We start from the raw sequence: 10,594 nt of genomic DNA on the forward strand, positions 1-10,594 counted from the left end.
TTCCTGGTTGACCCATTCATTTTTTAGTAAGATGCTCTTTAGCCTCCATGTATTTGGGTTCTTTCCAGATTTCCTCTTGTGATTGAGTTCTAGCTTCAGAGCATTGTGGTCTGAAAATATGCAGGGAATGATCCCAAACTTTTGGTACTGGTTGAGACCTGATTTGTGGCCCAGGATGTGATTTATTCTGGAAAATGTTCCATTTGCAGTAGAGAAGGATGTGTATTCTGTTGCTTTGGGATGGAATGTTCTGAATATATCTGTGATGTCTATCTGGTCCAGTGTGTTGTTTTCTAACCCCTCACTTTAAATCTGGAGGTGTCTTTGGGTCTACAATGAGTTTCTTGCACACAGCATATTAATGATTTTTTTTAATCCATTCTGATACCCTGTGTCTTTTGATTGGGGCATTTAGGCCATTTTACATTCAGGGTAACTATTGAGAGATAGGAATTTAGTACCATTGTATTGCCTGTAATCTGTCTGTTACTGTATATTGTCTCTGTTCCTTTCTGGTCCACTATTTTTAGCCTCTCTCTTTGCTTAGAGGCCCCCTTTCAATATTTCCTGTAGAGCTGGTTTGGTGTTTACAAATTCTTTTAGTTTTTGTTTGTCCTGGAGGCTTTTTATCTCTCCTTCTATTTTCAATGATAGCCTAGCTGGATATAGTATTCTTGGATGCATGTTTTTCTCATTTAGTGCTCTGAATATATCATGCCAGTTCTTTCTGGCCTGCCAGGTCTCTGTGGATAAGTCTGCTGCTAATCTAATATTTTTACCATTGTATGTTACAGACTTCCTGTCCCAGGCTGCTTTCAGGATTTTCCCTTTGTCACTAAGACTTGTAAGTTTTACTATTAGATGATGGGGTGTGGACCTATTCTTATTGATTTTGAGGGGGATTCTCTGCACCTCCTTGATGCTTTGCCGTGTTAGGGAAATTCTCTACAATAATTCGCTCCAATATACCTTCTGCCCCCCCCTTCTTCTTATGGAATCCCAATTATCCTAATATTGTTTCATCTTCTGGTATCACTTATCTCAAATTCTCCCTTCATGGTTCAGTAGCTGTTTGTCTCTCTTTTGTTCAGCTTCTTTATTCTTTTATTCTCCATCATTTGGTCTTCTATATCACTAATTCTCTCTTCTGCCTCATTTATCCTAGCAGTAAGAGCCTCCTTTTTTTATTGTACCTCATTGATAGCTTCTTTTTATTTTAGCTTGGTTAGATTTTAGTTATTTTATTTCTCCAGAAAGGGCTTTTATTTCTCCAGACAGGTTTCTCTAGTATCTTCCATGCCTTTTTTGAGCCCAGCTAGCACCTTAAGAATCATCATTCTGAACTCTAGATCTGACATATTACCAATGTTCATATTGATTAGGTCCCTAGCCTTCTGTACTGTCTCTTATTCTTTTTTTTTGTGTGTGTGTGGTGAGTTTTTCCACCTTGTCATTTTATCCAGGTAAGAATATTAGAACAAGAAAATAAAATACATAAAGGGTGGCAAAGAGCCCAGCAAAATGTGTGTTAACCAACTCAGAAGAGACCTTACAAATCATAGGGAGAAGAAAGGGGGTAAAAAGAAGTTCAAAAGAATTTTTTTAAATTGAAAAAAAAAATATATATATATATATAGAGAGAGAGAGAGAGAGCCACCCACTTGATTTTGGGTGTATTTTGGTCTCTTGAAGGAACTACCTCCCAAAATTTTAAAGAAAGAAAATATATATATATATATATATATATATATATATAAACACACACACATAAAAAAAATAAGGGTAAACACGATGAAGGGATAAAATATGACTGTGAATATGAAAATTTTAAAAAATTCTAAAAAAGGTGTTGATAAGATAAGTTGGTTGGGGAAAGAAAGAAAAAGAGTGGAGAGAATTTGCTCAGGCTGGAGAGTAGAACAAAGCCCTGTGCTAGATTTAGTTTATATTTTGATCTACTAGAAGAAGTATCCCAAAATTTTTTAGAAGAAAAAAGCCTATATGTATACAAAAAATAATGTTAGATATAATGTAGGATAAAATATGACTATAATAATAAAGGTTCAAAAAGATTTTTTTAAAAGAAAGGTATTGTAAAATAAACTAGTTAAAAAACATTAAAAGAAGAATGAGTAAAAGTTTTAAAAAATTAGAATAAGAAAAAAAATAAAATTAAAAAAATTTTAATTAACTTTGCAAGACTAGAGAATCATGAGGTGAAAGCCACGAATTCCATGCTTTGCTTTTCCCTCCTCTGGGACTCTGCTTTTCTCCCTGATCGGTGAGCTTGTTCTTGGCTGAATGTTCTTGCTGATCTTCTAGGGGAGGGGCCTGTTGTAGTGATTCTCAAGTGTCTTTGCCTGAGGCGGAATTGCATGTCCTCGCCAGGGGCTGGGCTAAGTAATCTTCTCAGTTTGCTCTCGAGAGTTGAGTTGTGAAGACGTAGAGTTGTGAAGGACGGGAATGAAAATGGTGGCCTCCCAATCTCCGGCCCAGAGTAGCCGAGAGCTCTTCAGTGTGCCCTCGGAGAAAAGCGCTCAATCACTCCCATCTCCCTGGTCTCCTGCCATGCTCTGAGCTCACCTGACCTGTGACCAAGCATCTCTGTCTTGGGCACACAGCCCTGTTTGGAGTCTCCAAACCTAGCAGATTCCTGCCTCCAGAGAAGGAAGGTGAGTCTCCCCGGATCTGCCACTGTGGCGTCCCTGCTCAAAGAGCAGTGGCCTGAGTGTGCCATGGATCACGATAAGGTAATCCCGAACTCAGAGCTCACTCCTTGGCTCCATCTCTTAGCTGGCTTCCCCACTCTAATACCTGCGAGCTCTGCTACATTCAGACACCCCTGATCCTTCTGAGACCACCCTGTCCCCATGAGGGCGCCACCCCCGCTCAGCCTCTGGAGCGATGTCCCTCAGTGGAACAGACTTTTAAAAGTTCTGATTTTATGCTCCGCTGCTCTGCCACTTGCCGGCCCCTCCCCCCATGGTCTATCTTCCCGACGCTTCGGATTCACTTCTCCGCACATCCTACCTTTCAGAAAGTGGTGATTTTCTGTTTCTAGAATTGCTTTCTTCTCTTTGATCTCCTCTTGGGTTTGTAGGTGTTTGGAATGGTTTGATAACTATCTAGCTAAACTCCTGCAACCTGATGTCATCTCAGCCTGCTATTTTTCCACCATCTTGACTCCTCCCCTGCTTTTTTTTTTTTTTAAGATTTTATTTATTTTATTTGACAGACACACAGTGAGAGAGGGAACACAAGGAGGGGAGGTGGGAGAGGGAGAAGTAGGCTTCCCGCTGATCAGGGAGCCTGATGCGGGGCTTGATCCCAGGACCCGGTGGTCAGGACCCGAGCTGAAGGTGGATGCCCAAAAACCAAGCTATCCATGTGCCCCTCATGTGCTTCTTGATCCAGGTGTCCAGGACCTTGAATCTGTCTCACTAGAGTTTCTCACGCCCCCAGCCTTGGGGCCTTCTCCACTCCCAGTCCTGGAGGATCTCAGAGCATAGCCATCCCCATGGCTCCGACACCAAGACAGGATTTGGCCACTGTAGATCCCCCTGGAGCCTCAGGCCATTGCCCTGCCACTGTCCAGCCCCTGGAGGGACACTTGGCTATAGCTCCTGGGCCCTGGACCAGATCTGTACATCCTTCTGTCCCGGATGAATCATCTTGGCAGATTGGACACAGCTTTGCTGGATGTCCTGGGCTGGGCTAGGCCCCTCCCCACAGTGGTGAATCTTTGCCTTGAGGCTCCAGCAGGCTCTGAGCTGAAGGTGGGGTGGGATCTGATGTCAGTGGATGAGATATCCCAGGACACCTGCTTCAGTTCTTGGCCCCTGTGGTCTCTTTTGGGCATTACACCTTATCCCGTGCTATTTCCTGCTCTGGCCACAAAAGCCTTCCCTAGCACCCTCCCTACCTCAGGCCAGTGTCAGGACATCTGCCGTCCCAGGCGGAAGCCCAAGGACAGAGCCAGGCCTTGGGAATTGTCCCCGCGTGCTGACGGCCCTGGCCAACCAGCCATGGGTCCACGCTCCCTCATTGTGGCTGGTGAGTGACACCCACTGCTCTTCCCCAGCCTGCTGTCCCCCTGAGGGGGCCAGGTTTGACCCCACCAGATCTTTGTCTGCTTTTAGCCTCTTCTCTGCCCACCAAGCTCTCAGGTGAATGTAACCGTCCTGCCTATTTCCTTGACTGTCCTCAACAGGAAATGTATAGAGCCACTCAGAAATCACATCTTTTGTCAACCAGGCCCTTGCCGGAAACGTGACCTCCTCAATAGGCCTGGGGTCAGGCTCAAGGTATCCAGAGGTCATGTTCTCCTTCTGGGACCTAGCCCCAGTGGCTCCCATAGACCTTTCTCTATCCAAGCAATGGCTTGATGGGCAGCTTCCCCTTTTCCAGTGCAGAGCGCCTTACAAGGGCAGGAGAGTGGGGAGGAAGGTCAGGCAAGAGCTCCGTTCCTGCCTCCCCCATTTAAAGTTCATTGGAAGTAAGGTGTCCATCCCTGTCTACCTCCCCCTCCCTGGCCTACTGTAGGTTCCATTTTGAGGTTCCTAGTGCGTGTCAGAAGTATGGGCAGTGGTGCTCGGCCTCCGCATTCCTCCTGACCTTCTGGGCCTGGGCAACCACTGGCCCAAGAGAGCCTTGGCCAGCTTGTTTCCCCACACTGCCACCTCCCAATGCGTGGGTTACATGCTTTGTCCTCTGGGTGAGCAGAAAGAAGTTGCAGAGTTCCTACCTTTTAGGTTCAGATCCTAGTAAATTCCCTGCCATGGGAATGTGGTGCTGAAGAATGCAGGTTCTGGGGTCATTCAGACAGTTGGGGTTTGAGCCCACCCCAGCTACTTTGTGACCTTGGGCAAGTCACTTCACTCCTATGCCTCCCCTTCTTCAGCCATTCTATGGGGACAAGAGCTCCAGATTCACAGGTACTTGGTGAGTACTAGGCTTTTGGCAAGAACGGAGCTCTGGAGGAGATGGCAGGCAGAGTGACTGAGCCTCTTATCAATCTGGAGAATGAGGTTGCATGGTACCAGGATTGTTGCGAGAATGTTCTGTGTGCTGCTGGCAGTAGGCCATGGGAAGTGATCCTGCAGCCCCATCCTGCCCAACGGGGAAGTCCCACTTAGGAAAGACCCCTCATGTGTATGGGGGACCTGGTATTCCCAGCCCCAGGCCAGACCCCTCCACTGACCTCCAATGGCCCATCCAGCTGACCCTAGTGGTGGCTGTCCCACTTGATGGCCATCTGGGTGACTCACCTGTCCAGGTGGACCCTTCCCTCTTACTTACACGTTGCAGGTAATATCATGTCACCTCCAGAGAAGCCAGGCCTCTCTGAAATGAAACAAATTGAAGATGACACAAATAAGAAGATGTACCCATGCCCACGATTGGATTTTAACAGTAGTATTTATTGTTAAAATGTCCATACTACCCAAAACGATCTGTAGATTAATGCAATCACTATCAAAACACCAATAGGCTTTTTTTACAGGACTAGAACAAGTAATACTAACATTTGTAGGCACCACAAAACATTTGTATGAATAATCAGAGCAATCTTGAGAAAGAACAAAGTGGGAAGTATCACAATTCCAGATTGTAAGATACACTACAAAGCTATAATAATCAAAACAGTATGACACAGACACAAGAATAGACACGTAGATCAATGGAACAGGATAGAGAGCCCAGAAATAAACCCACAATTATATAGTCAATTAATCTACGACAAAGAGGGCAAGAATATACAATGGAGAAAAGACAATTTCTTTAATAAGAGGTGCTGGGAAAACTGGACAGCTACATGCAGAAGAATGAAGCTGGGGCAGTTCCTTGCCCCCCCAATAAATAAATACCTAAATGTGTGACCTAAAACAATAAAACTCTTAGGGACGCCTGGGTGGCTCAGTTGGTTAAGCAGCTGCCTTCGGCTCAGGTCATGATCCTGGCGTCCTGGGATCGAGTCCCACATCGGGCTCCTTGCTCGGCAGGGAGCCTGCTTCTCCCTCTGCCTCTGCCTGCCTCTCTGTCTGCCTGTGCTCGCTCTCTCTCCCTCTCTCTCTGACAAATAAATAAATAAATCTTTAAAAAAAAACAATAAAACTCTTAGAAGAAAACATTAGCAGTAATCTCTTTGACATTGTTCTTAACAACATTGTTCTAGATATGTTTCCTCAGGCAAGGGAAACAAAGGCAAAAATAAACAACTGGGACTAAAAAAGATTGCACAGTGAAGAAAACCATTAACAAAATGAAAAGGAACCTACAGAATGGGAGAATGTATTTGTAAATGATATATCTAAAAAGGAGTTAATATCTAAAATATATAAGGAACTTCTACAAATCAAATCAAAACAAAACCAGTTCAATTTAAAAATGGACAGAGGAACCGAATAGACACTTTTCCAAAGAAGACATACAGAGAGCAACAAGCATGTGAAAAAATATTCAATGTCTCTAAATATTAGGGAAGTGCAAATCAAACCCACAATGAGATGTCACCTCACACAGTTTAGAATGGCTAGTACCAAAAAAACAAGAAATATCAAGTGTTGGTGAGGATATGGAAAAAAAAAAAAAAAAGGAACCCTCGTGCACTGTTGGTGGGAATGCAAACTGGAGGAGCCACTGTGAAAAACAGTACGGCGGTTCCTCAAAAATTTTAAACTAAAAATATTGGGACACCTGGGTGGCTCAGTGGGGTAAGCCTCTGCCTTCAGCTCATGTCATACTATCAGGATCCTGGGATCTAGCCCTGCATCAGGCTCTGCTTCCCCCTCTCTCTCTGCCTGCCTCTCTGCCTACTTGTGATCTCTCTCACTCTGTCAAATAAATAAATAAAATCTTTTAAAAAAAGAAATACCATATGATCCCATAATTCCATTACTAGGTATTTACCCAAAGATGGGTACCTGGGTGGCTCAGTCGGTTAAGTATCTGTCTTTAGCTCAGGTCATGATCCCAGGGTCCTGGGATCAAGCCCCGAGTTGAGCTCCCTGCCTCAGCAGAGAGTCTAGTTCTCCCTCTCCCTCTATCCCTCCCCCCTACTCATGCTCTCTCTTTCTCTTAAATAAATCTTTAAAAAAAGAGAATGAAAACCCTAATTTGAAAAGATGCATGCTCCCCTATGTTTATTGCAACACTATAATATCCAAGTTTTGGAAGCAGCCTGAGTGTCCACTGGTAAGTGAATGGATAAAGATGTGTATATAGACACGATGGAATATTACTCAGCCATGAAAAGAATAAGATCGTGCCATTTGCAACAATGTTGATGAGACTAGAGGGCATTATACTAAGCAAAATAAGTCGGAGAAAGGAAAAACCAGGCCTGTGAAATCTAAAAAACAAAGCAGAAACAGACCCATAAATACAGAGAACAAACTGGTAGTTGCCAGATGAGTTGGGGGGAATAGCCAAAATAGATGGAGGAAAGGGGGAGATACAGGCTTCCAGTGGTGGGATGTGTAAGTCATGGGGGTGAAAGGTGCAGCATAACAAATAGAGCCAGTGATACTATAACAGTGTATGGTGACAGACTGTAGCTAAATTTGCTATGGGAATAGCACAACACCGTAGTTGAATCGCTATGTCATACAGCTGAATCTAATGTACTATTGTGTGTCAACTCCCATTTTTTGGAAAAAATTTTTTCATTTATTTGGCAGAGACAAAGGAGAAGAAGGGACATAAGCAGGGGGAGTGGGAGAGAGAGAAGCAGGCTTCCCACTGAGCAGGGAGCCCAATGCGATACTCATTCCCAGGACCCTGGCATCATGACCTGAGCTGAAGGCAGATGCTTAATGACTAAGCTACCCAGGTGCCCTCAACTGTCTTTTTTTTTTTTTCTTTTAAAGGTTCTATGAATGTGGTCGCTCTGTCTCTCAAAATATCATATTATATTTTACTCACCCTTCTTGTGATGACATGAGATGATAAAATGCCTATATAATGACATGAAATGAGGTGAATATCTTGGACACTGTGAGGTAGCATTAAACTACTAGTGACTGACATATGGCACGATCATCTGCTTCCAGTTTATGCGTGACTACAGGTCAAACTACAGAAAGTGAAAGACACACACATACACACAAAATGAAACTGCAGATGGTGAGGGAGAATTGTATGCAGTTCATACATACAGCACATTCATGTATGTAGCACACCCAACCATCTAAATAAGGATTTATACTTTTTAAACTTTTCTTTTTATGGAAATTTTCTATTTATACAGAGATAGAGAAAATAATGATCCCATCACTCATTTTCAAGCATTACCAAATACAAATAATCTTGCTCCCTCTATACTCTCCATAACCAGATTCTACTGAATTATCTGAAGCAAATCCCAAGCTTCAAATAACATCGTCTATAAATTCTTCAGTATGTGTATCTTCAAGATAATGATTATTTATTTTTTTAAGATTTTATTTATTTGCTTGACACAGAGAGAGCACAAGCAGGGGGAGCTTCAGGCAGAGGGAGGGAAGAAGCAGGCTCCCCACTGAGCAAAGAGCCTGATGCAGGACTTGATCCCAGGATCCTGAGATCATGGCCTGAGCCAAAGACAGATGCTTAACCAACTGAAATGGTCAGGTGTTCCGATAATGATTCTTTTTAAAAAAATAAACAAAAGGGGCGCCTGGGTGGCTCAGTGAGTTAAAGCCTCTGCCTTCAGCTCAGGTCATGATCTCAGGGACCTGGGATCGAGCCCCACATCAGCCTCTCTGCTCGGCGGGGAGCCTGCTTCCTCCTCACTCTCTCTGCCTGCCTCTCTGCCTACTTGTGATCTCTGTCAGATGAATAAATAAAATCCTTAAAAAAAATTTAAAAAAAAAACCAAAAGTATATGACTATTATTAGACCTAAAAGGTGAAATTAACAATTCCTTAAAATTATCAAATGTCCAGTAAGTCTATCATGCAAAGTTTCTAATTTTTGTCTCTTTTTGCCCCAGATGAATATTCAAATCAAGATTCTTTTTAAAAAAGATTTTATTTATTTATTTGACAGGCAGGGATCACAAGTAGCTAGAGAAGCAGACAGAGAGAGGAGCAAGCAGGCTCTCCATTGAGCAGAGAGCCTGATGTGGGGCTTGATCCTAGGAACCTGATATCATGACCTGAGCCAAAGGCAGAGGTTTTAACCCACTTAGCCACCCAGGTGCCCCTCAAATCAAGATTCTTAAAATATCCTTTTATTATATAAAAATATACAATGGACTATTACTCAGCCTATCCTTTTATTGTATAAAAGGATATTTTAAGAATCTTGATTTGCAACTGTACTTTTTGTTTTCTACCCACTTTGAGAGACTTACATTTACCAAAAAAACCCCCACAATTATTAGTGTAAAAGCTAGTATGTTATAACTTTGGGTGGCTGACTGAGCCACCCAAGCTCCACTAAACAATACAGTTTTAGACAATCAATAGATCGAAGACAAAATCATAATGGAAATTAGAAGATACTTAGAAGTGAATGAAACTGAATACCCAAACTTACTAGATGAAGCAGAAGTGGAGCTAAAGGGGAATTTGTAGCTGTAAATACTTACACTAAACAACAATAAAGATCTCAAATCAACAACCTAATTAACAAACAAATGAACTAAGCCTGTAACTAGTACAAGGAAGAAAGAATAAAGACTAGAGCTAAGAAAAATGAAACAGAGACTAGAAAACAGAAAAATTAATGAAACCAAAAGGTGGTTCTTCATAAAAATCAAGAAAGTTGAGGGACTCCTGGGTTGCACAGTTGGTTATGCATCCAACTCTTAATTTTGGCTCAGGTTGTGATATCAGGGTTGTGAGATCAAGCCCTGCATTGGGCTCCATTCTCAGCAGCCAGTCTGCTTCTCTCCCTCTCCACCTCCCACTCACATGTGTGTGCATACTCTCTTTCTCAAATAAATAAATAGATCTCTTTTAAAAAATGGACAAACTTTGGGGCACCAGTCCGTTAAGCAGCTGCCTTCAGCTCAGGTCATGATCCCAGGCTCCTGGGATTGAGCCCTGAATTGGGCTCCCTGCTTGGTGGAGAGCCTGATTCTCCCTCTCCCTCTGCCTGCCACTCTGCCTACTTATGCTCTCTCTCTCTCTCTGTCAAATAAATAAATAAAATCTTAAAAAAAAAAAAAGACACTTATCTATTTAAAAAAAAGTTGACAAACTTTAACTAGATGGACAAAGAAAATAAGAAATAAGACTCAAATTTCTAAAATCAGAAATGTAAATGGCGGGGGGAATGCCTGGGTGGCTCAGTCTGTTAAGCATCTGCCTTTGGCTCTGGTCATGATCTCAAGGTCCTGGGATCCAGCCCCATGGATCCAATTTAGATGCCTTTTAGTTCTTTTTCTTGGCTGATTGCTGTGGCTAGATCTTTCCAGTAGTATGTCTAGTAGAAGTGGTGAAAGTGGAAATATATGTCTTGTTCCTGATCTTAGAGGAAAAGCTGTTTGTCTCTCACCATTGAGTATTATATTTCTTGTGGGTTTTTAATATGTCACTTTTATTTTATAGAGGTAATTTCCTTTCATTCCTATTTTGTTGAGTGTTTTTTATAATGAAAAGGTGTTGAA

The sequence above is a fragment of the Neovison vison genome, chromosome 13 (genome assembly GCF_020171115.1).
Source record: "Neovison vison isolate M4711 chromosome 13, ASM_NN_V1, whole genome shotgun sequence".
Lineage (NCBI taxonomy): Eukaryota > Metazoa > Chordata > Mammalia > Carnivora > Mustelidae > Neogale > Neogale vison.